The 24,636-nt window shown below is 42.8% G+C and overlaps 1 long non-coding RNA gene across 1 annotated transcript in view; it reads right to left on the minus strand.

Annotated features, from left to right (window-relative positions):
- 4930546C10Rik (RIKEN cDNA 4930546C10 gene) overlaps positions 1 to 24,636 on the minus strand; it is a 62,042-nt gene that overhangs the window by 26,882 nt on the left and 10,524 nt on the right. The gene's annotated exons all lie outside the window — the stretch shown is intronic.

Here is a 24,636-nt window from a genome sequence, read left to right on the forward strand (position 1 = left end):
TAAATGGGCTCCTTACTCTCCGTGGCTTCCAGATCCTGCCTGCCCTGTATATAGATGTCAGTAGTCTCTTTCCTAAAAAACACTTTCAAAGTGTGTGCTTTTCTATTGAATCCTGTATTCTGTCTATTTTCATCTCCCTGTCCTTACAAGTCTCCAAAATGTTTGTCTTGCTTTTATTTTACCACTGGGAAACAAACTCATTTCTCATTTTCCTTCAGCATGAAATGTAGGCACTAATACTTTAAGGATTAGCTTGTCCATTTGTTCATGTGGACACTAACAGATGTCTACTCATAAACACACATACCAGCACACTCACAAACACACTCACACGCATGCACATACAGATATACATACACATGCACACACACATGCACACACATATACCTTGTAATTAATATGATTAACCATAATATACAGTGTACACACACACACACACACACACACACACACACACACACACACACACACACATTTGTCTTTATAACTGTTCCCAGGCAAGCTTCCTGCATGGCTGAAGTACTGGGTTCCTATCTTGTTTTGTTTCACCAAGAGATTTCAAATTCTTCTTGGAAATAGTTTTTGGGACCAGGGCCAGACACCTGATTCATGACTTGTACCATTTAGAATCTCTCTCTCTCTCTCTCTCTCTCTCTCTCTCTCTCTCTCTCTCTTTCTCTCTTTATTTTTTTAAGTTGAACTATGAGACAAGAGACTAGAGGTCATGGTGATTCCTGGCCCATGAAAACTTGGTGCAGAGAGAGCGTCTGGCAAGAGGAGCAAGAGAAGGGAGCAGATGGTGGATCATGTGGCCCTGGAGAGAAAAGCAAGACTGGGAGAGACACTGCTTTAGCTCCTGATGGTTCTCCAGGTCCCAGTTCAGGCTCCTGAGGACTGGCTGTGCTTCCTGCATCAAGGCTCTTTGTGACATCTCTGTGTCGTTGTAACAAATTCCGTCAGTTTGCAGTTAGGTGAAGATTTCCTTCCCCAAACTCAAATGACTACTAAGATAATGCCCAAATGTTCATGTGGACCATAGGCCTACATTTTTTACTTATCTGTACACAAGAAGGTTTCATTCATATTTAAATATCATGTATGCTAAATACAAGAGAATTGTTGTCTTGAGAGAGACGAGAATAAAGACTTGGCCTCTGAGCTCGCTCTCTCTCTCTCTCTCTCTCTCTCTCTCTCTCTCTCTCTCTCTCTCCCTCTCTCTTATGTTTATGTCTCTTTTTTCTTTCTATTTATTTATTTTTATTATTTTATGTGTATGAATGTCTGCATGTATGCATGTGTGCCACACATGTGCCTGATGCCCATGGAGCATAGAAGAAAGCCCCAATCCCCCTGGAACTGGAGTTAGAAGGAGTCATAGGCTGCCATGTGGAAGATCAGCCATTGTTCTTAACCACTGAGCAATCTCTCAAGCCCCTGCTTTTTCTTTGTATAAATAACTTCAATTATATTACTCAATCATATTATTAGCAAAAAGATTTTTGGCTGAGTTTAACATTTTTGACAAGTACAAATGTACACACTATCTTAGTCAGAGTTTCTATTCCTGCACAAACATCATGACCAAGAAGCAAGTTGGGGAGGAAAGGGTTTATTCAGCTTACATTTCCACATTGCTGTTCATCACCAAAGGAAATAAGGACTGAAACTCAAGCAGGTCAGGAAGCAGGAGTTGATGCAGAGGCCATGGAGGGATGTTCCTTACTGGCTTGCTTCCCCTGGTTTGCTCAGCTTGCTTATAGAACCCAAGACTACCAGTCCAGAGATGGTATCACCCACAATGGGCCCTCCCCACTTGATCAGTAATTGAGAAAATGCTTTATAGCTGGATCTCATTTCCTCAAGGGAGGCTCCTTTCTCTGGGATAATTCCAGCTTGTGTCAAGTTGACACACAAAATCAGACAGTACACACACAATGTACCATGATCCTATCTGCCCCGTTGCCTTCTCCTGACTGCTTCCTGCTGACCCCAAGTAAGTTCTCCTATTTTTTTCTCTCTTAGTTTAATAGGATTCTCTCTATGAACATGAATAGGGATTATTTACTGGATCATCAGCAACTTAACCAATGGCTACACTACTAAATAAAATACCACCACTGGCAACCACTGATTGTTAATATCTCCTCAAGGAGGGTAGGGCCTTGTGAGTCTTCTGATGGAGTGCTAAAGGTCTCAGTTTCTCGTGTAGGTCTTATGCAGGCATCCACAGTTGACTCCTAGCTTCACATGATTTTTATCCAATAAAACAGGCAGGGGAGATAAGTGAGCCATGAGAGGAAACCAAAGTGGTTCTAAAGACTTTGGGAAAAGATGCTTGTGTTTCCTACAGACTGGGCTGGTCAACTAAAAGAGAAGACTCATAGGAAGGAGGGTGGAAAATATGTGTCCTGACCCAATAGTCCAACGTGTAGGGTATATTCAGTGATAGGGATAAGAACAAGCAAGCAAGTAGAAAGCCGAAGGGAGGGGGGATGGGGAGGGGAAGGGAGGAGGAGGGAGGGGGAGGGAGGGGAGGAAGGGGGAGGAGAAGGATAGAGGGGAAAGATAGGATGGATGGAGATGGGGGAAGGGGGGACGGTAGAAAGTAGTAGGGTTATCAAACGTCTTCCTCTCATAGAGGTCCAGTATCATGTTCTGGGAGCTCTTCCAGCACCATGAGTAGTGAGCTCTTCGAAGGCTAAAGCTTTCCTTTCCTAATTCAGGGTTCAAAGGACTGAGATGAAAAGAATTACTAGCTCAGCTGATTGGCTTTTCTGCACAGAGACTACACTTCTGACAACTTGTGGGGACAAGATCATAAAATATAACTTTCAGTGGTTGATTTTGAAGACCAGACCATATTTGTATGTTATCGACCAGCCATCATCTCTAGGTTTGATCGGACGGGACTGATGTGTTTTATAAAACTAAGGATATGTTTTAGAGAATGAGGTGGCAGGGGGTCCCTCAGTAGGCGCAGGCTGAGGCATCCCTCCCAGAAAGGTACGTCATACGACAGGTGTGGTACAGAATAAAGTTTATTTGGGGCATGGGAGGGGGAGAGAGGAAGAAGAGGGGCAGAGAGAGAGAGAGAGAGAGAGAGAGGCCAACCAGTCCGTTTTATAGCAAGCCAGGCTTACCTGGCTGTTGCTAGGTACCAGTTGAGGGGAGCATAGAAGGAATGCCAACAAGGACCTTTGGTTTCTGTATCTAGAAAAATATGTAATCCCTGATTATCTTCCATGCAACCTCTCATCTCTCTCCCTCTCCCTCCTCCTCCCCCCTCCCTCCCCCCCCACCCCACCCCCAGGCATGCACATACACACACAAGCACACACATGCTCAAGATGGCTCTTTTGGAACTGGTAGAAGACGATGGACGCTGACGTTGGAGTACATAGTACTTAGAGTTGAGCTCCTGGGAGTTGTAGCTCTTGAGATCATGTCATGGCAGCCAGTTGGCCTCAATGGGCTAAACTGCAAATTGTGCTTTGGTAAGGACTGAGACCACGCACGTGAGGTGACTAGTGCGCTGCCGCGTGATACTTGGGGCCCAATCCTCTTGTTTGGGGGTCTTTTTCTTGGCCAAACGTCCTTTTCTTTGATCGCCCTGCCATGCTTCAGAGACTATATTCCTTCCCTACGCCCAATGCTGCTCCTTTCTGTATCCTCCCCCTCCCTAGATTCCCCTTCATCTTCTTAGCCTCCCTGTTTGAAGCATGCTCTCCTCCTTGAGAAGCCAAGGCTGTTTTCAAAGCAGGTATAAATGCTTCCTCACCTGGCCTCTGGGGTTTCTCCCCTGAAAGCATCACACACAGGAGCATATTTACACTCCAACTACTTTGTGTTAACTGCCTGAAGGCAGAAACTAGACTATCATACCTCAAATTCCCTTTGGTATTCGGGATACTATCTGCTGCTAGATACTTAAAGAAAATAAATGTATGGTTGTTTTTTAATGCCTTTGAATAAAAGGGATAACGCTGCAAACTCGTTGCCTGTAGGAGGGCAGATTCGCTTTTGAAGCATCTCTTTTATCTACTTGTTGCCTTTGAAATTTCCGGGAGGCGGATCACCATTCATTTAAGCACACTACAAGGTAAAAGAGAAGGATGCTGGCTCCTTTGAGACAGGTAGAAGGGGAGGATTTTTGAGAGTCCTCTTTCCTTTACTGCTGTTTGCAGAGAGGGAGTAGATGGTGAGTAGATGATTTGTGTTCAGTGACAAATTAGGGCTGAGCCCTCTGGAGACACTTTTCCCTGTCATGCAGCCCTGTTCTGCGCTGATCCTGTACATGATCTCCAAAGGCCTGAAGAGAGGACCTTTGAATTTTCTTTTTCTTTTTTTCTTCCCCCACCTTTTAAAAAAAATTCACCTTGTGAGACTGAAACTCCACCTCTGCTATTGACAAGACCAAGTTGGATTGTTCTGATATTTTTGTGTGTGAATAAAAACATCATTTTATTCTAACAAGGTAGGATATGCTGCCTGCATTGGTCAGCAATGGATTTCTATTTTGAATGAACAGCATATTGTGGTGACATCCCATATAAACACTTTCTAATGTAACCTCTTAGGAATAATTCCACTGTAAACTGGGCCTGCTGGTGCATGCCTTTAGCCCCAGTGCTTAGGAGGCAGCCGATATCTGAATTCAAGTTCAGCTGAATCTCCAGAGGGAACTTCAGGACAGCCAGGGCTACAAAGAGAAAACCCGTAGTTAAAGCAAACAAACAAAAGGAATAATTCCATTGTAAGGTAGAACATTGGTTTTTGTTTGTTTGTTTGTTTGTTTGTTTGTTTGTTTTTCAAGACAGGGTTTCTCTGTGTAGCCCTGGCTGTCCTGGAACTCACTCTGTAGACCAGGCTGGCCTCAAACTCAAAAATCTGCCTGCCTCTGCCTCCCAAATGCTGGTGCTGGGATTAAAGGCATGTGCCACCATGCCCGGCTCTATTTGTTTTTTAATAGTCTGAAATTTACTTTGCCTACTGTTCTTCAAGCTCTGATTTTAAATTCCATAGTCTAATTCTTTTTATTAAGGATTGTGATCCAGAGAAGAGAAAACACCCTGCCCTTCTATTTTTTTTTTCCTTTTGGAACTAAAGAGGAATGACTCTGGAGTCAGAAGAGAGAAGGTGACAAGCTCTCTTCTCTGGGATTTTCTAGATGTACCTGCTGTCCCCTGGATAGCACTGAACAAGGGGTTCGACAAGGACACACTTCATTACTTCACTGCAGAAGGTACCTGAACAAAATCTGATCTCTTTGCATGGAAAAAGGCCCCCAGGAGAAAGAGAGGGCAGAACGTAATGGTTCAAATCTTAGTACGTGGATTAAAAAATGCAGTTTCAACATCTACCAGCTGTGTGATTTGGGGAAAGACTACCTTCCCAAAATTCAGTTTCATTATCCTTAAAAAAAGGACCAACTCTGAAACATTGGAGCCAGAACTCATGACTGAAATCCTGTAAAGGACTCACTCCCAAGGCCCTAACAAAAATAACTCTTTATTTAAGTATTAATCTGGCCTTGATAACTGCACAAGAGGGAAGACTAAGCAGACAGCAGCCGGGGATGCTAGTGGTGAGAAGCGTGGACAAACAGATCGCCACAACTTTTCTCTCTTGTCTTCAAATTCCCTTTTCCGGGTTTCCTCTCTGCCCTCGTGCCCCGGCCCCTTTACTCCCAGTGCCAGAGCTGAGTTTCCCCACTGCAAAGCCATCCTCTAGCAGTGCAATCTTAGACTCCACTTTACTTCTTTTGGGGCCAGACTGTCCCTCGTGGTGAAAGCTGTCTGTGCATTGTAGGATGCTTGGTAGCATCCCACCAATGCCAGCAGCAAACCCTCTCTCATAAACGCCCTATGCTCCAGGCACAATCTTATCACTTCAGAGGCAAAATTGCATGAGAATCGCTGATGTAACCTCATCTTGGGTCTAGTAGTTTCATTTTCTGGATGTTTCTTGCATGTAGCTTTATTTTACTAGACCTAAAGAAATTTCAGGCAAGCATCACAGTTGTATCTTGCCCAGCTACCAGCTCAGACCTACATCTGCAGACTTCGCAAGTACTGACTGGTTAGGTCAGTGCAAACCATCTTGCTAGTTGGTTAATATTATAATTTCTAACTTGTGCTAAGATTGACCTAATAGAGACATACCAACAGGTTACTTCTACTAATTCAAGAACACATTTCCTTCCTTAGAACATATTAACATAACAGAAAGTGCTCTTATTGGTATTTTCCTGTCTTTTCTGAAGTCTCAATTCTGTGTGTATTCCACACAGTAGCTGGGCTCCGTGAAGTTTTGGGGAAATTTCCATCTATTCATTTCCTTCTTTACAATGAACCAGAACCATCTCAGATCCTCTGAGACTTTGTTCTAGAGCTTACTTTGTTACTGATACCGTGATGTCTGAATTTTCAAACCCAAAGATGTTCAGCCCGAGAGAAAGCATGGGGAATTCTACCCTGAGCCTTGCACACAGCCTTAGCAGTGTGTGCTCATTAGTAGCCTGGCAAGAATTCCAGAGGAGACTGCTTGCTCCCTTGGGAGACTTAATATTTTGACATTTACCACACCCCAATCAGTACAAATTCCACACTTCTTGTTTTGTGGCAATTTCATATTTTATACTTCTTTTTGCTTTGCAAATGGAGATACTCATGTGACCATGAGTACCAGGGGCACTGGAAGAATAAGTCAGCAATCTCAGCTCATCCCTCCCTGAGAACCACAGCTTGGGGTACCTAGAGGTATGAAGCTGAGACTAAAAGTCAAACTTCTTGTCTCCCTCCTCTGGAACCACGCATATATGCCTATCACAGACCCGGGGCTCACAAGACACTGTGTACAGTGTTGAAGGAACAGATACATGTCCTGAAGCTGTTTAAATGGTCAGGGGCTGGGGGAAGAATACGCGCTGATCTTGCGGTGGGATCAGCTGTGACTCTCAGGCTTAGGTCTCAGAAATTGAGCAGCTTTACTGATGTGTGCTAGTGTCAATGACAGTCACAGGAGTACAGATCTTGGCAGTTTTTGAAGTACTCCAGAAATTGGTATACGATGAAAAGTGGAGCCATCATCTAGAAAACGTATTTCAAAAAAAAAAAAAAAAAAAAAAAAGAAAACGTATTTCCCCTGTAGGTATGATGATGATGGGCCAGATGGTCATCATCAAAAGGCAATCAAGTGGGCTTAAACTAATTAGGGTGATGGATATATGTCCAAAAGACGGACTACTTTAAATCTGAGATATCTGAGCGATCCATACTTTAAGAATATATGCATTGGTTGCACTTGGTCAGATAGAATTCAGTTCCATGGAATTCTCTCCTTTAGCTTCATCTTGGTAATATTCTACTCAGGAATACACTACCACTGTTTCCAGGGTAAATATCATTCTTTGTATCTGATACTCTCTTCCTTAAGAGAAGTTGTCCTTAAGGTAGTAAGCTGTCTTCTGGCATGCAGCCCAGGAAGCACTAAGTATGTGGAAAGCCAGAAGGCAAGGGAGACTCACCTATTGAGAAATGATTAAAATACCAGATCGATGTGGGTGAAAACAAAATAAATAAACAAACAAACAAACAAAAACAAAATAAAGGGATTGCTTTCCAAACAATTCAGGATAGCTCTGCTTTGATTTTCCAAGTGTAGACTAATAGCTTAACATGCAAAAGACAATCTTAGTTCTCTCCTTTTCGAAATCTTCATATAAGGAAGTAGTGAGAGGGGATTACACTGTTGACTACTATGGTAATGCACAAGTATTAAGGCATGAGACATGTTTTAAGCACAAGTCCTTGGGAAGGTAGCATTCCCAGGAGTGAGGAGTTCAGGCTTTTGAACTCTCAATGAAATCCAAGCTTTCTCCCTTTTCTATTGTGGGCCACTAGACCTTCAAATGACCCTCTTAACTTCATCCCTAAAACAATGTCGTTGTTTGAATAAGAATGTCCCTCAGAGTCTCCTGTATTTGCATGCTTACTCCCTCAGTTGGCAACTCTTTGGAAGAGTTAGGAGGTGTGGTTTTCTTGAAGAAGGGGTAGACTTAGAGGCTCGCTCTCTCTCTCTCTCTCTCTCTCTCTCTCTCTCTCTCTCTCTCTCTCTCTCTCTCTCTGCCTATTGCCAGAGGATCAGGATGAAAAGCTCTGAGTGACCCCTCCAGCACCATGCCTGCCTGCATACCATCATGTTCCCTATCACGATGAAAATGGACTAGACCTCTGAAACTGTAAGCAAGCCCCGCCAATTAAGTGCTTGTTTTATAAGAGTAGCTGCAGCCCTGGGTTCCCAGCAACAGAACAAGAACTGAGACAGAGATGAGCTAACAAGAATTCCAGGCAAGTTCGCACGCAATAAGAATCATATAAATTACCATAGAGTCAGGATCTTGCCTTGCCTGTTGCATAGCCCTTTAAAAATTACTAGTTGGAGGTCTTTTAAAGTATGTCAGTTAAGCTGAAAAAGGAATATGTAAAATCATTTAAGTATATGTGCACAAATAAATAAACATATCTGCACATGCATAAATGTATACATATCCATGTGTGAGTATAAGGAGTATACTTGTACATGCACAGGATGCAGAAGAAGGTGCTACGGTGTCTGGGTTTTTACATGGGCGCTAGGTCTGAACCTCAGTCTTCATGAAGCTCTCCTAACCATTGAGACATCTCTCCAGAAAACAAAAACAAAAACCAACAAGCAAACAAACAGAAACAAACACCTCTTGAACAACTTCTCCTTCTCCTTCTCCTTCTCCTTCTCCTTCTCCTTCTCCTTCTTTCTCCTTCTCCTTCTCCTTCTCCTTCTCCTTCTCCTTCTCCTTCTCCTTCTCCTTCTCCTTCTCCTTCTCCTTCTCCTTCTCCTTCTCCTTCTCCTTCTCCTTCTCCTTCTCCTTCTCCTTCTCCTTCTCCTTCTCCTTCTCCTTCTCCTTCTTCTTCTTCTTCTTCTTCTTCTTCTTCTTCTTCTTCTTCTTCTTCTTCTTCTTCTTCTCTCCCCTCCCCTCCCCTCCCCTCCCCCTCCCTTCCTCCTTCTTCTTCTTCAGAAAAAAAAAAAGGAATTCTTCTTATAAATTCATTCCTAATGCTTTATGTGTAAGTCTATAATTTCTTCCTCTCAAACGTGGAGGAAGGTGTAAGAATTGCAGGTTCTAAGAATTTTCAAGACCTCCCTTCTTCTCCTTCCTGTGTGTCTAGTGGAGATGTAAGAGTATGTGCTGAAGGTCACAGAGCTGGCAGCCTCGGTGGGAGAGTAAGGGAAGGAATAAGAATCATTTGCCTTGCTTCCTGACTTCCCACCAAAGAACTCTGTGTTGGTCTATGGTGTATGGATGGCCACATCTGGTGACATTCAAAGACTAATTCTACCAAACAACAAAATCAGCACTTTAATAAATCCCACTGTCTTTTTATTTGGCTTACAGCAAGATGGGTAGATGAATAAATGGATAGATATACAGATGGATTTACCTATGGACCAATGGGCAGATGAGAGGGCAGTGTGTCTTATTCTCATTAACTGAGCCTTAAAATTTGTGCCTTATTCGTGTAATACACCAGTAATGCCAACGGTAATATTTGCAACCAAGGAAAAGACAAGAGTGTTCAAGGCAACTGGTATGACGCTGTTAAGTGAGATATCATCACCCTGGGTTGAAACATTCCTGCTCATGTCAATACTTGATGAGAGGAAATAACATTAAAATTGATTGTTACCTGTAAGCATCATGGTACCAGGATCACTTGGAAGAATTATTTAAGGTCTACTAAACTCTCTGTGAGGAAAGAGCAAATCTTTCTGCCAAGCCTCCATCACCAGGAAGAATGGCAGTATCTGCTCAGGAACACACAGCATCCCTTCATTCAGATTAGGACGGGAAGTAAAAATAAAATAAAATAAAATAACACATCCAATTGAAACTGCAGGAGGACACAGTAGACAGAATGTAATTAGTTGGGTTGACTGTCAGCCAAAACCTCAGGCAGCCACCCCCTTCCTCTTATGAAAACTGCCTGGAGATTTTTAATGATGTTGAGCAGTTAGGATCTTGATTTTAAATCTTCCCTGAAATGCAGGGCGCCATTGCTCCCTCCAGCGACACTGGGATATTGGTTGTCATTTGGCAGGGAGGCGCTCTCAAAAAGGTGAACCCTAATTCTATAAGCACCAGCGATTCTGTCTCAGTGTTTGGTACTGTCAGCTCTTTAACCCCAGCCCATCCAGCAGAATTTGTTACGGCTTACATGATTACAATATCAAGACACTTTGCTTTCTGGAATTGGTTTCCATGTGGCTCCACTCTCCCCTCCAAGGGTGGGACAGGAAGAACTCGGGAATGGAATCATCAGCTTGCTAGTTTTATGTCCAGCCATGAAGCTCAATGGTGTGACATACCAGAACAGGTGCCACCTAATTCTTCTGCTGTCCCTTCTCCAGATACCCCCAAAGAGCCCCTGATGGAGTGGAAAGAGAGAGAGAGAGAGAGGGAGGGAGAGAGAGATTGTGTGTGTGTGTGTGTGTGTGTGTGTGTGTGTGTGTGTGTGTGTGTGTGTGTGTGTGTGTGTGTTTGGAAAGAGGTAGAGAGAATGTGGACAAATAACCCAAAATGCTAGCACTGGCTTTGAGGCCTAGCTCTGTCTTTTATGTGACCCATGACCTTAGACTTAGACAATGCTGTGACCAAACTGAACCACTCACTGAATGAGCCAAGAATCAAATCTGTTCTTTTCCCCTGCTACAAATGTACCCTTGACAGTGATCTCCTGAGCTGGTCCAGGCTTCTGTTCCTGTAGGTTGTGTGTTGAACCTGTCCTGTGGCTAATGACTGCAGCTGCTTCCGGCAGAGGCCGTTATAACATCTATAAAAGGCTGAAATACTGTGGTTTCAGAAGCAGGTAATGAGCATACACTGAAACCACATGGGTTTTTTTTTTTCTTTCCCCTTTTTTTTTTTAGTTTGTGAGCTCTCTGCACAGGAGTTCATGGGTATGATGCCAATTCTCACAGACAACAAGGATTTATTGTATTAATAATCTGCAAATTATGGATTGCAAAAACAAAGACATTTGGGGGATTTCATTGAACTTCTACCAAAAAAGATGCCTGCATGCTGAGGTTTTCAAGTTCTTCACTGTGCCCAGTTGAAATTAATTATAAACTATACATCTATTTGCATATTAATTATGAAAACATATCATGGGAAACATTTATGATAAAGTTCAATAGAAAACAACAGCAAACAAACCACGCATCCTAGATACAAATCATGCGAAATAGGCTTAGTAATGTCTTTTTTCAATGATATAACCATTCAAATAGATAAAAGACAACTCAATTTGCATTAAAAACAGACTATAATAGAATCTACTCAAGCATTGACAGAAAACCAATTGTAAAATGATTGGGGGTGGGGTGGGGGCATTTCAATCAAAAGGTTTACTTTGCAAATCTGAGGACCTGAGTTCAATTCTTATAACCGATGTAAAACAGCCAAGCATGGTGGCACATGCTTGGAGCCTCAGCACTTGGGTAGGCAGAGCCAGGAGGATCCGTGGGACTTGCTGGCCAGCCAGTCTAGCTTGCTTAGAGTGCCTGAACCAGTGGAAGGTTCCATTTCTAAAGGTGAAGCAGGTGATTCCTCAAGAACGACCTGAAGTTGACTGTTGGCCTCCACAGGCACACACATGTGCACCCTCACACACTGTGACCCCACGCACACATATGGGCATGCGCAGATGACTTTGACATCTCTCGAGTGATGAGCGTCGGCGTTGCAGAATCAGGCTGGTTCTGTGCCTATCCCTCTGGACGGGACTCCAAAGATCGGAATACCAAGTTGTGACAAGTTCTTCCCTTTAAATGTAAATTGTTTTGGTCTGAAAAGAGGTCTTGGCACTGAGAGCGCTTGTTGTCTTGCAGAGGATCTCCATTCCGTTCCTAGCACCCACGTCTGGTGCCTCACAGACACTTGTAACTCCAGTTCCAGAGGATCCAGACACTTGTTTGTGGACTCTGAGGCTCCTGTATTCATGTATTTCATACATGTACACACAGGAACACACACACACACTAAATGGACTATTCCTTTTTTAAAAAGTAAATTTTATAAATTACAGATTACCTTTGATGCAAAGTATGTATTGTGAGAATGGCATAAGGCCTTCATTTTTCTCTCTGAGGACACTTCCCAGAGCATTCCTTCATCCGGGAAATCCTGGTTTGATGGCTTATAGTCATTTCCAATGTGTCTGCATTCTCTGGTTTCTTCTTCACTTCTATCCCCTGGGCCATCACCTGGGATGTGAGCAGGGCAAATGGAGCAGACAGCAGCAGGATCACATTCCTTGTTTATTCCATCAGAGACAGGCTGCTCATCACCTTACCTCTTTCTGCCTAGACCCTCATGAGCTGCCCACACTGTCCAGCTATGACCTGAAACTGTAGGACCGTGTGAGAGGAAATGGGAATGGTTTGTGGCCAGGCCAACTCTATGTGGTTCATGGAAAGACATTTTTATCTTTTGTGTGTGTGTGTGTGTGTGTGTGTGTGTGTGTGTGTGTGTGTGTGTGTGTGTGTGTATGTGTGTGTAGACAAGAGTATCCTGCTCCATCACCTTCCACATTATTTTTTCAGACAGGGTCTTTCTCTGAATCTGGGGCTCCCTACTTTCAGTTATACTGGCTGTCCAGGGAGCTCCTGGAATCCTGTCTTTACCCCTCCCAAGTTGGGGTTACACGTGCCTGGCTCCTATGAAAGTGCTAGGAACTCAAACTCAGGTTCTTTTGCTTATATATTAAGCATGCTACCAGCTGGGCTATCTGCCTAGCAGCCTGTGAGGTCGTTTTCTTAGGGACAGCTTCTTGTCATGAGATGAAGTAAAGGAATAGAAACCGATTGGGTCTTGCAGTTTCTCCTACAGTCAGTGTGCCATTGCTATTCGATACATCCATCTCAGAAGTTCCAGTCACTCTATGAGAAAAAGAAGAGTTATCCAGTCCAAAGAAGGAAAAAGCAGAGAGAGGAATGTATGACTTTTTGAGGCTTCATTGTGTAACCAGCACAGGGCCAGGTGCTGTGAATGCAAATCTCAGTCACAGTCCCATCTTAGGACTGACTTTTAAAAGGCTCGAGAGAGAAGGGGGAAGAGAGGGAAGAAGAATGGGAGGATAAATAGAGTGTCTCTGCTTAGGGGGAGAACTGCCTCTTCAGAGTGGCGGCCCATATGGGCCCTTATCTGTCCCTTCCCCCAGAACAGCAATCCTCCCTGCAGCCTCACTTCATCCCACGCCTTTCACTTCCTTCTTTCTGTCTCATAGTCAGCTCCCCAGTCTGCCTTTGGCTCTACCATAGCAATCCAACGTTTATACCGTCCCTCCAAGCTCCCAAGCAAATCCAGCCTTGTCATTAACAGGCATACATCCCTGTGTGGCGTTTAAAATTCTTTAACCACTGGCTAAAACCTGTTTTCAGGCTCATCTCTGCTGGTCTCGTATTTAGCTTCTCACTGATACTTACATACTTTAAATCTACTATGCTGCTTACAGCACTCTACAAACCATAGCTTCTTTCTCTTCTGGATACAGAGGTTCAGCCCTAGTTTCTTGTCCAAGATTCTCCTCCTCCTCCTCCTCCTCCTCCTCCTCCTCCTCCTCCTCCTCCTCCTCCTCCTCCTCCTCCTCCTTTTTCAAAGCAGGATTTTTTTGTACGACATTGGATGGTCTGGAACTTGCTCATTAGATCAGGCTGGCCTCGAACTTAGTGATCCCAAAGCCTCTACCTCCTGAGTGCTTGGATTAAAAAGTGTGCGCCACTACCTCTGGCTTCTACCTGTTCTTCTAGACCCACTTTCTTGCAGAAGCTCCCCAAAGCTACCCCCCTTTCCTCCTCTGGGTTCTGGGTCTCTCTGAGTTCTGTTTATATTCATAAGGAGTTCTAGGAGAGCTTTCACGTGTTATTGGGATCATTTGTCCAAGCATCAAACTTCCTACTAGACGCTCGCTTTCCAGCACAGGCCACAGTGTCTGTGTCATATTAGAGGTTCTTCCCAGGGCCTTTTCCTTCCCCATGTCAATGATGTCCAGGTCTCCTGTGCCTCATTGCTCTGCTGCTTCCCATTGCTGTTAGTAAGTAGAAGGTATGGTAAGTCTCTGGTAGTTGCTCATTATTCAGCCCCTTATTATTACCTAAGAAAAATAATGGAATTCAACTCTAGGGGACAGTCAAAAAGAATCCTTTGATACTTGCCTGGACCATGATTGAGCAGTAAGTATGTGTGGTTGGTAGTGTTCCTATTTAGCATATTATTTGTTTAGTTTTCTTTTTTTAAGAAAATCGAGAGTGGTGGGTATTTGTTTAGAGAATAGAGGGAAAGACTTTAAAATTGACTGTAGCACATCAAGAGTCATCCTTACTCACCCTATTTGTTCTTTGTTGTTAATTCCAAATAGCGTGGAAGTCTTATTTTAGATGTAGTTCCAGCCCACCATTAATTTGTCTAGTCAGCAATTTTTCATGAGTCCCTTGTTTGTGGGGGAAATCTTCTACCACTGCAGGTTGTCCTATTTGGATGTCGATTCAAGTGTTCTTACCAGCAGCACCCTCCACTCACAAAGTCAGAACATGATGTGGCCCAAGTCTGAGACTTTCTGACTACCAAGTTTCTTGCATGTTAATTCTCATACAGTTATTGATTTGCCTGATTCTGAAGTTCTTCAAGTTTCAAACTCTGAGAGTTGATCATTCTGGGCATTGCACAACTTTTGAATTCTATGTCTGATCAATCTTTCCCATAAATAAGCCATATCAGGATTATATTACTTACAGTGAAATATGCCCATGAAGGTCAACGTTACTCAAGAACAACAAGGCTGAAGATACCATTTTTTCAAAATGGAAGTTGAAAGAAACAGAAGTGTAGGAAGGGTGGGGCACAGTCTTGGCTTCCAGGAAACTGAAATCTGTAGGCATGAAAGGAAATACAAACACATGAAGGGGCAAACGGAGCAGTGAGCCCCGTGAGTCAGACAACTATTGCCAATACAATAGAATTTTAATGGATGGTAAGAAAAGGGAGCAAGATTAGCCGTGAGCACTGTGAAATGAGAACCACTCCATGCATAAGGCAGGACATGACTGACCATGGAAGGTAGGTGGGCTTTGAGAGAAACAAAGGCATTTAGCTGGAATAAAGAAGCAGTTTAGAAAGGATGGCACAAAACTTTTACTCTGTGGGCCAAGGAGCTCAAAAGGATGGCAGCAATAGGAAATGGATGGAGAATACACAGTGTGCTTCTGTGAATTACAGTGGAAATAGACTCTTGAATCACCATCTAGGTCTATGCCCTAATGTTTTTGCCCTATGATGAATGTGAAGAGACATGGTAAAATTCAAACAAAAGAAGGAATTGAGATAGATAAGGACACATCTCTAAAACAAGATGACTGAGTCTCCTGGGAGTATGGCTTGTAAGCTGAACACTTGAGAAATTTGGAGTGGCATCATGTGAGGACTTGGCACTCTGTGGTTTGCTTTGAAGACAGAGGAAGGGGACCTGAGCATAAGAACATGGGCAAATTCTAGAGTATGAGAATACCAGAAATGGACCCTTCTCTCTCACCTCCAAACTTCTCTCTCACTCCTCCAAACCTTGAATTTCGCTCATGGAGATTCAAGTTGAACTTCTTACTCAAAGAAGTCTAAGAATATAAATTCATGTTGTTTCAAGCCACTAATTTGGAACTTTATAATATAGCCACTTTACAGCTAGCAATAATAGTACAGTGGTATCTAAAGTGACAACTAAAGACTAAACAACTGAGTGGAATTGAGCAAAACCAAGCAAAAACTATCTGCTAAATATCTCTCAAGGTGCACGGATATGGACTCTACAGGAGATCTAAACTTGGTTCTGTATGTAATGGGTGGCCTATTGAAATTTCCACTAGGGTTCTGTTCTCAACTTTAAAAAGCAACAAAGAAACCCCAAAACAAAACAAACAAACAAACAAAAAACAACAAAGAGCAATATAGTAAGCAAAAGATTAAAGTTTGTATCTCTAATGTAGACAGATATGCATCTCTAACATTCTCTGACCACATTTGGAGTAAAATTTTATTTCAAAGTTGCCCCATTTAAGCATAGCAGCATTTTTGTAACTCTGTGTGACTCACCTGAGGGACCTGCCAGATCATTTCTGTTTGATTATTTATGTATAAATTATTAATGAGCCAGATACTGGTGTTTATTGCCGAAGCTTAGGCACAACACTTTGGCAGCCACTTTTCTCAGCAAGAGAGTCAACTAAATGAAAAAAATTAAAAATTCATAACATTTAAAGGCTCCTTTTTTGTACAACAAGTTATAAATTAGAAGGAATGATTTTTTTTAAAATCCCTTTCCCCCAAACAAGAAGGGAAATAGCAGAGACCAGAACATCAGCCAAGCAAGCCTGAGTCCCGCAAGCAAACATGATGTGGCTCCTTTAGAAAGTTGTTACAGCCCATTTGTGAGCCTCACTCTGGATAAGGAGCGATGTTTTCTCACTTTCTCTTTCCGTATAGTCAATAACACAATCACTTTTGATCCAAACTAGTTTCACTCACTAACTTATGCCATTAACATTTAAAAAAAAATCTTTACCATTTTAGCACAAGTCACTTACATAAAAGAGACTTAAACATTAGGAGGTCTTTAGTCTTTCGGTTCTAAGATGTACATGTACTCTTGTAATTTTTGTTATTAAATAGGAAGCCATGTAGTATAGAGGACAGGCATGGAGTTTGGAATTGAATGAATGGACTCTCAAGTCTCAGGTCTTTGATTTATCTGTCACGGATCTCAAGTGTATTAGCTGATAATTTTCAATCTTGGGTTTCTATCTAGATGTCCATGGTGAATGTCATGTTGTCAGGAGGCTGATAACTAGAAATCACACACACACACACACACACACACACACACACACACACAGTTTCTTTATGACAAACAGACTCTCCTGTAGGTTGATTATCTTCTTTAATACTCAGAACACAGCCATGTGTGTGGTACATTACAAAGATGAAGAGACTTAGCATGACGGTTTGGGGATGCATCAAAAGGACATGTGTTGAGTGCTTTATCAGGGTGAGGATGCTGAAAAGTGATGGAACTTTGAAAATGTGAGGCCTATGGCAAGGATATTAGGTTATTGGCACACTGCACTCAGAAAGGATCGATGTGCTATGTAGTCCATGGGAGAGTCCATTTGGTTTATACAAAAACAGATTATATAAATGAAAATAATAAATAAATAAATAAATAAATAAATAAATAAATAAATAAATAAGGAAAGAGAGAGAGAAATAGAAAGAAAGAAAGAAAGAAAGAAAGAAAGAAAGAAAGAAAGAAAGAAAGAAAGAAAGAAAGAGGGAGGGAGGGAGGGAGGGAGGGAGGGAGGAAGGAAGGAAGGAAGGAAGGAAGGAAGGAAGGAAGGAAGGAAGGAAGGAAGGAAGGAAGAAAGGAAGGAAGGAAGAGAGAAAGCAAGTAAGTAGTCTGGTCTCTGAAACTCCTTCCTCCCCACCCCACCACCAATGCATTATCTGTCTCTTTGGTGCTTATTATAGGAGCATGATGTCTCCTGATGGGAGCATGCTGGAATGTAGTAGTCAAGGAGATCTACACTTAAAGTCAAACACATCCAGTCAACCAAGTTTGGGCATTTTGCTCCTAAACGGAGGAGTTAGAGAATATACTCGGCAACAACAGAAAACAGCATAAGACACTCAGGCTCCAGGAGTTCTTTAAAGTTTTCCCCAAATCTAAGGTAATGCACAGCAAAACCCAGGTCTGAACCCAGATAGTTTGACTCCAGGACCTATGACCTTAACCATTTTGTGGAATTATTGGTTTCCTTCCTCAACACAAGCCTAAAGGATTAGAAAGAAAAGAGAGGAGAGGAGAGGAGAGGAGAGGAGAGGAGAGGAGAGGAGAGGAGAGGAGAGGAGAGGAGAGGAGAGGAAGAGAAGAGAAGAGAAGAGAAGAGAAGAGAAGAGAAGAGAAGAGAAGAGAAGAGAAGAGAAGAGAAGAGAAGAGAAAAATAGTTCCAAAGTTATTCTAATCCAAACATTTCATTGAGACTGGCTTTTTGAAAGCATTTTTTCCTAAAATTATTATATAAAATTATAGATCAATTCCAGGTTATTTAAGGCAATGAAATATATACACAAAATAAATTCTAAGTGTTAATAAACAGCATACATTTGTAATAATAAATTATACAAGTATAATGCTAGAAAACATTGGATAAATGACACAGAAAGTTAATTGTACAGTGGATCATCATGGAATAGGGGATAGGAAGTTTGTAAGAGTCAGAAGTAGTAGACATCTGCAGAAAGGCAGTATTCTAGGACATGGCAAGTCTCTTGCACACAGGAACTCACAGTCCCTGTGACCGCAATAGGTTAGGCTAGCCAAAACCCTAGCAAGGGTCGAGGAGTGGTTCATGAGAGGGCTACTGAAAATTGATGGCTTCTGGGGGAACATAGTCAGTTTATTTTTCATTATGAATGTGGCCACTGACAGGCTACTCTTGTTTCAATAGAGGGCCCTCCACCCATTTACATCCAAAGAACATCAGGTGGACTTAGGAGATTTAAAGGCCATAAATAGAAGAACATATGGAGTTGGAAGGAACTTGTCGGGAAGAATAGAGCAAGGGTTGGGAGTTAGGGGTGGATTTGCTGGAAACACATTCTATGCATCTATGAAGTCGTTAAACAATTAAAAAAATGTGAGCACTGTTATGCCTAAAATCCTAACTAGATAAGAACAAGGAAGTGAGTAAAACTGTGTGTGTGTGTGTGTGTGTGTGTGTGTGTGTGTGTGTGTGTGTGTGTGGTAGCAGTATAAAGGAATCCAGCAAGGCTGAGTGTGCTTGGTGACACATATGCCTGCTTTTGTTTCATTTCCATTTAACATTTGTGACTTTCTTTTCCCCTTAGGACTGTTTGGGTCACTGGTTTTAAGATTGCTTTCTTCACGAGAGAGAAGGAAGAGAAATGGACACAGGAGACGATAAACTATATAATAAGCACATGAGTAGGGTTTGTTGTTCATGGTAGAGTTTAAGGGCAAGGCAGGTTGGGAGTAGACATTGCTCTGGGGCGTGGCATGGAGATGAAATTGAGAGGAACAGTAGGCAATTGAGCTGTGTGGTTTGAGTGTGAAGTATTGCTCAGAGGCACGTGTCTGAACACTAGATCTCCGGTTAGCAGTGTTCTTCCAGGAGGTTAGGAACATGTAAGGGCTTCATTGGACATAGTGGCCCATATGTGTATGTGGGCTGGGGGATGTCAGTGGTCCAACTAGCCTGAATACCTGCTCATTCTCTCCTCACAATGTAATAAACAGAATCCATCAGAGAGTCCCAGCCACTGAGCTTTCTCTTCCATGACGGGCTGTCTTCACAAACCGTGAGTCAGAATAAACTCTTCCTCCCTGAAATTGCCCCTCTCTAGTGTCTTATCACAGGAATAAGAACAGTTAACTAATATGGTGGTCGATTCAACATCTCCAAACTTGTAAGTTTAGTTCAATACACTAGTTTAATTTAGAAATACTTTCTACATACACCCTATGGTTCTAATGTTATAAATTAACAAAATAGTAGATTTTTTTTTATGTAAGCTAACTCCTGAGTTATGTTTCCTGAAGCTGGTTGAAAGAGAATCCCAGTTATACATATGAATAGGTGGTTACATTTTAGTTAATAGGCATTCTCTTGTGCGAAGCTATCCTAAGTTAAGCCATCAAAGATCTTCAAGTCAAAAGCAGCTAGTCTTCACAAACCCACAGCCCTGAGCTGCTATCACTGGGCTGAGCTCCATGACGCCTGGTTCAATTGACCTTGATGCCTCATCTCAAGGTCAAGGAGTCCTGCTTTTACTTGGCCAATGTTCTGACTTTCACACATGGCCCTTGAGGAGTCTGTATAATGCTGAAATCCATGCGAGTGTATTTATGAGTTTTCATTTAAAAAAAAAAGCACTAGGGCTGGAGTGGTGATATACTCCTTTGATCCCAGCATTGAGGACAAAGATGCAGGTGGGTCTCTGTGAGTTCCAGGTCATCCATAACTATACGGTGAGTATTAGGTCAGCCTGGACTACATACTAAGACCCTGTCAAAAAGAATGAGAAAGTTTTTTTGTTTGGAGCTTCAAGTTCAAACCTCTAAACTCACTACCTCATAGATGCTCATTCAGTGCAGTCCTGATACCCCACAAACCTTGAAATGACCACCCTGGCCTTCAGTCTACTACCAGAAAAGCCAAGTTCAGAGCTATTTGGTCCCCTGAGATACATGTTCGATGAGTATTTTGATATAATTAGCCACATTACTCAAGCAGTCACTGCATGCCAAGAAGTACTAACATTCCCTTCCATCAGCGGAGCACCAGCTTATACCTTACTTACAAATGTCTGGGGGATGAAAGACAACTCAGAATACCCCTTATCCACCATAATATGCCTAACCAACATGTGTGGGTAACAAAATAGAGCAAGGTGGTCCTGGAGATGCCGAAGAAGTAAAACTGTGGGGTCATTCATCACATCTTTCAATTATTCCCAAGGCAAATGTTGCTTGGCAGTCCTTGGTGGGACTGAAGTGCCGCTGAGTGAGAGACAGGCTTCTGATGCCTCTGATGGCTTTCTAAAGTGCCTGCTGTGTCCTTCTGCCTCACAAATTAGGCAAACCTTCCAGTACCATCGAGGCCTGCAACAACATTCCCATCCGTGAGCTCTGATGGCATCACTGACTCCACAGTCTGGCCCTTTCGCCCTGTGGTCAGAGGCCATGTGTATGATGTGGCTTGGGGCTGCGGATGCCTGCTGCTTCTGCCTTGATCTTGACCACAGCAACAGACATGATTTGATGCGCTGGGCCTGAACATGTTTTCAGTTACTCTGTATTGCACGCACATGTAAAACAAATCTGGGAGCCTGCGAGTGTGTGACCAATTATTTTGCTCCTCTTCAAAGTGTTTATTAAATTTTGAAAAACGAGATGATACAAAGAGGCAAACAACAGAAGCAACGGCAAACCCCAAACAGTTTTCAAATCTATAAACAATTTTTGACAAACATTCAAGTAACTTTCCAACCAAGCTGCCAATGCAGTGCAGCAAACACATCTCTCTGAAGATTCAGCAATTCTTTTTAATATGTCAGAGTGACCTGGGCAGGCCTGTTTTGATGCCCTGACTGATAAGCCAATCATGGAGAAGACCTGGCTTCTGATTCTCATGTCACAGTGATCAGAGAAACAAGGATGTTCGTCCTGGCCTTTGCTCCCTGGCTCCTAGAACCTGGAGTTAAGAGACCCAGGTTCAGGGTCAAGTTCTGCTTCTGTTCTTATAGAGTATTACATGAACAACATTAAGTCTCCTTTATTTATCTATAAAATGAAGCTTTATTATGGTGGCTGGAGCAGCTAAAAGTACCAGCTGCTCTTTCAGAGGACCCCAGTTTGAATCCCAGTCCCTACATGGCTGCTCATCACCATCAGTAACTCGTGTCTCAGAGGATCTGACAAATTCAGTCTTCAACAGTCACCAAGAACACGTTTGCTACAGACATAAGTAGAAGCAAAACACGTATGCGTGTAAAGTTAAAATTAATTACATCAAAGTTTTATATTTTAAAAAGTTTAATATATTTAGATCATATTCTTTCCCTCCCCAACTTCTCCCACATTCCTTTGTCCCTCCCCACCCCATCCAACCACATATTATTTCTTTTAAAATGAAGCCAAACCTAAAAAAGAACACAAAAGCACATCCCACAAACAAACGTTGGAGTCCATTTTGTGTGATACTTGTGAGTATGGGGCTTGCCTGGAGTATGGCTGATAGACCCAGTATTCCACTGCTGGGTAGGGACGGGGCTGATTTTCCCTCTCATAATAGCTATTAATTTTGGTTAAGGGTGGTCTTTGTCTTCACTTCTTCTCTGTGGTGGGGTTTTGTCTTCTTGAACTTGTGCAAATCAGAGTCTCTGTGAAGTCCTATGTACATGTGCTCTGCTGTGTTTGGAATACCATGGTTCCTTGGAGTCACTCATAACCTCTGCTGCTGCTGCTCCTCCCCCTCCCCCTCCCACTCTCCCTCCTCTCCCTCCTCCCCTTCCCCATCTCCCTCCTCCCCCATCTCCCTCCTCCTCCCCCTCCCCATCTCCCTCCTTCTCCCCCTCCTCTCCTTTCCCTCCCTCCTCCTCCTCCCCCTCCCCTCCTCCTTCTCCCCCTCCCCTCCTCCTCCTCCCCCCCTCCTCCTCCTTCTCCCCCTCCTCCTTCTCTTCCTCCTCCTCCTCCCCTCCTCCCCCTCCCCTCCTCCTCCTCCTCCTTCTCCCCCTCCTCCTTCTCTTCCTCCTCCTCCTCCCCTCCTCCCCCTCCCCTCCTCCTCCTCCTCCCCCACCCCCTCCCCTCCTCCTCCTCCTCCCCCACCCCCTCCCATCCTCCTCCTCCTCCCCCACCCCCTCCCATCCTCCTCCTCCTCCTCCTCCCCCTCCTCCTCCTTCTCCTCCTCCACCCTCTTCTACAATCTTTTTGCTTCCTCTTCCCTGAACCTTGAGGGGAAGGATATTATCCAGATGTCCCATTTAGGACTGAGTGCTCCACGGTCTCTTGTTCATTGGTTATGTCTGTATTAATTACCATCTCTTGCCCTTTCTGGATGAGGGTTCAGTGATGTAGTAATATATGGGTATACCAATAGATTGGTAGCAGTAATTTTACTGCTATGTTCATTAAGCAGAATATCTGTAGTAGGTTTTCTTCTAAGGTCCATGACCTATTGAATTACAGGTTCATTGATGGGGTCCCATCTCATGGAGCTTGCCTATAATCTCATCAAAGGTGGTTGGTAACCCCGCAACATTTGTGCCACTGTTGTACCAATGGGTATACCTCGCAGGCAGGCTGCTTTTGCAGCTTACAGGCTTCGTAGCTGATTGATATTAATGATTGATTTTCTCCTCTAGAAGCATATTACAGCTCTGTCTCCCCATGTTCAATGACATATGTATATGGTGTCAATGGGGTCTTAGCATGTTGTAGAGTGTAACAAAAGCACCATCAATAGCCTATAATGTCGGGCAGGGTGTTTTGAGACACACTTTGGCCAACCACTAAAAATGGCATAACCCATTTCTGGAACTGAGTGTTTTGTTGGTAGCATATGATATCTAGTTGGGGTTTTGTCTCCCCATTATAAGGGAACTCCATCTAAATTCTTTTTGTGTATCTATGTATTTTAGGGAACTTCTTCAGGAGTAGGTTTTGATGTAGCTTTCCACAAGGCCTTTAGTTGTCCCTCCCCATTTCTCCTCTTCTACCCCACAGTTCACCCCACCCCACCCCCATTTAATCTTCTTGTTCTCAATTCTCCTTTATCCCTTTATAACTCTACATTCTATTTCCACTCTGTTAGAGCCCAGGTTACCTCACTCAGAATAATTGTTGCTAGCTAGCTCCATCCATTTGTCTGAAATTTTCCTTTTCTTAACCACTGAATAATATTTTATTATGTAAGCGTACCACAGTCTCCTTTTCCATCCATCAACATACAATAAAAGCAAATTGGTTAATTACAAAGTTTCAAATGTTTTAAAAGTGCATTGTCTGTACCCTTCTTGTCCAGACCATTAGTGATGAGTTAAGAGGTTTTAGAAGTGTGTAGGACAGTCAACAGCAACATTTAAAATAAATACAGCAGAATCACACAGAGGAGGCAGCAGCATGGAGGTTTACTGGCACTAAAACTGTCACAGAACTTGTTAGCACATTAATGTCCATCCACACAGACAATATTTTATGCTGCTACAATATACTTACTATAATTTTCCAGTGACATAATATTACAAGCAGCACTCAGGAGCAATCACAACGCCTCCTGACAACATGACATTCACCATGGACATATAGATAGAAACCCAAGATTGAAAATTATCAGCTAATACACTTGAGATCCGTGGCAGATAAATCAAAGACCTGAGACTTGAGAGTCCATTCATTCAATTCCAAACTCCATGCCTGTCCTCTATACTACATGGCTTCCTATTTAATAACAAAAATTACAAGAGTACATGTACATCTTAGAACCCAAAGACTAAAGACCTCCTAATGTTTAAGTCTCTTTTATGTAAGTGACTTATGCTAAAATGGTAAACACACACACACACACACACACACACACACACACACACACACACATAAATAAGTAAAACAGATCCAGTATGCCCTGAGAATTTTGACTGAAAGCTTTGAAGACCTCTTCTAGAAGATTCTATGTAGTTCTGATATTCTACCATTCCAGGAGATAGACAGGGCATGCTCACTGAGTCCGAAACGACAGGTACGTGAGAGGGTCTGGAATGCTTACTACGTTCAGGCAAGTGCTAATTGCTTTCCATGCATCACCTCACCACACACGCCCTTCATCCTATGTATTAGGTAATCGTGATGCTGTTTTACAAGGACTGGGAAATTTAACGCTCCTGGAGAGGTTAGGAGCACATTGTTGGCAGGACAGCCTTGGTTTGAAACTTGTAGACTGACTCCCAGTCTTTCAATTTTTTTTCTATGATTTGCT

This window comes from Mus musculus, chromosome 18, assembly GCF_000001635.26.
Source record: "Mus musculus strain C57BL/6J chromosome 18, GRCm38.p6 C57BL/6J".
NCBI classification, from domain to species: domain Eukaryota; kingdom Metazoa; phylum Chordata; class Mammalia; order Rodentia; family Muridae; genus Mus; species Mus musculus.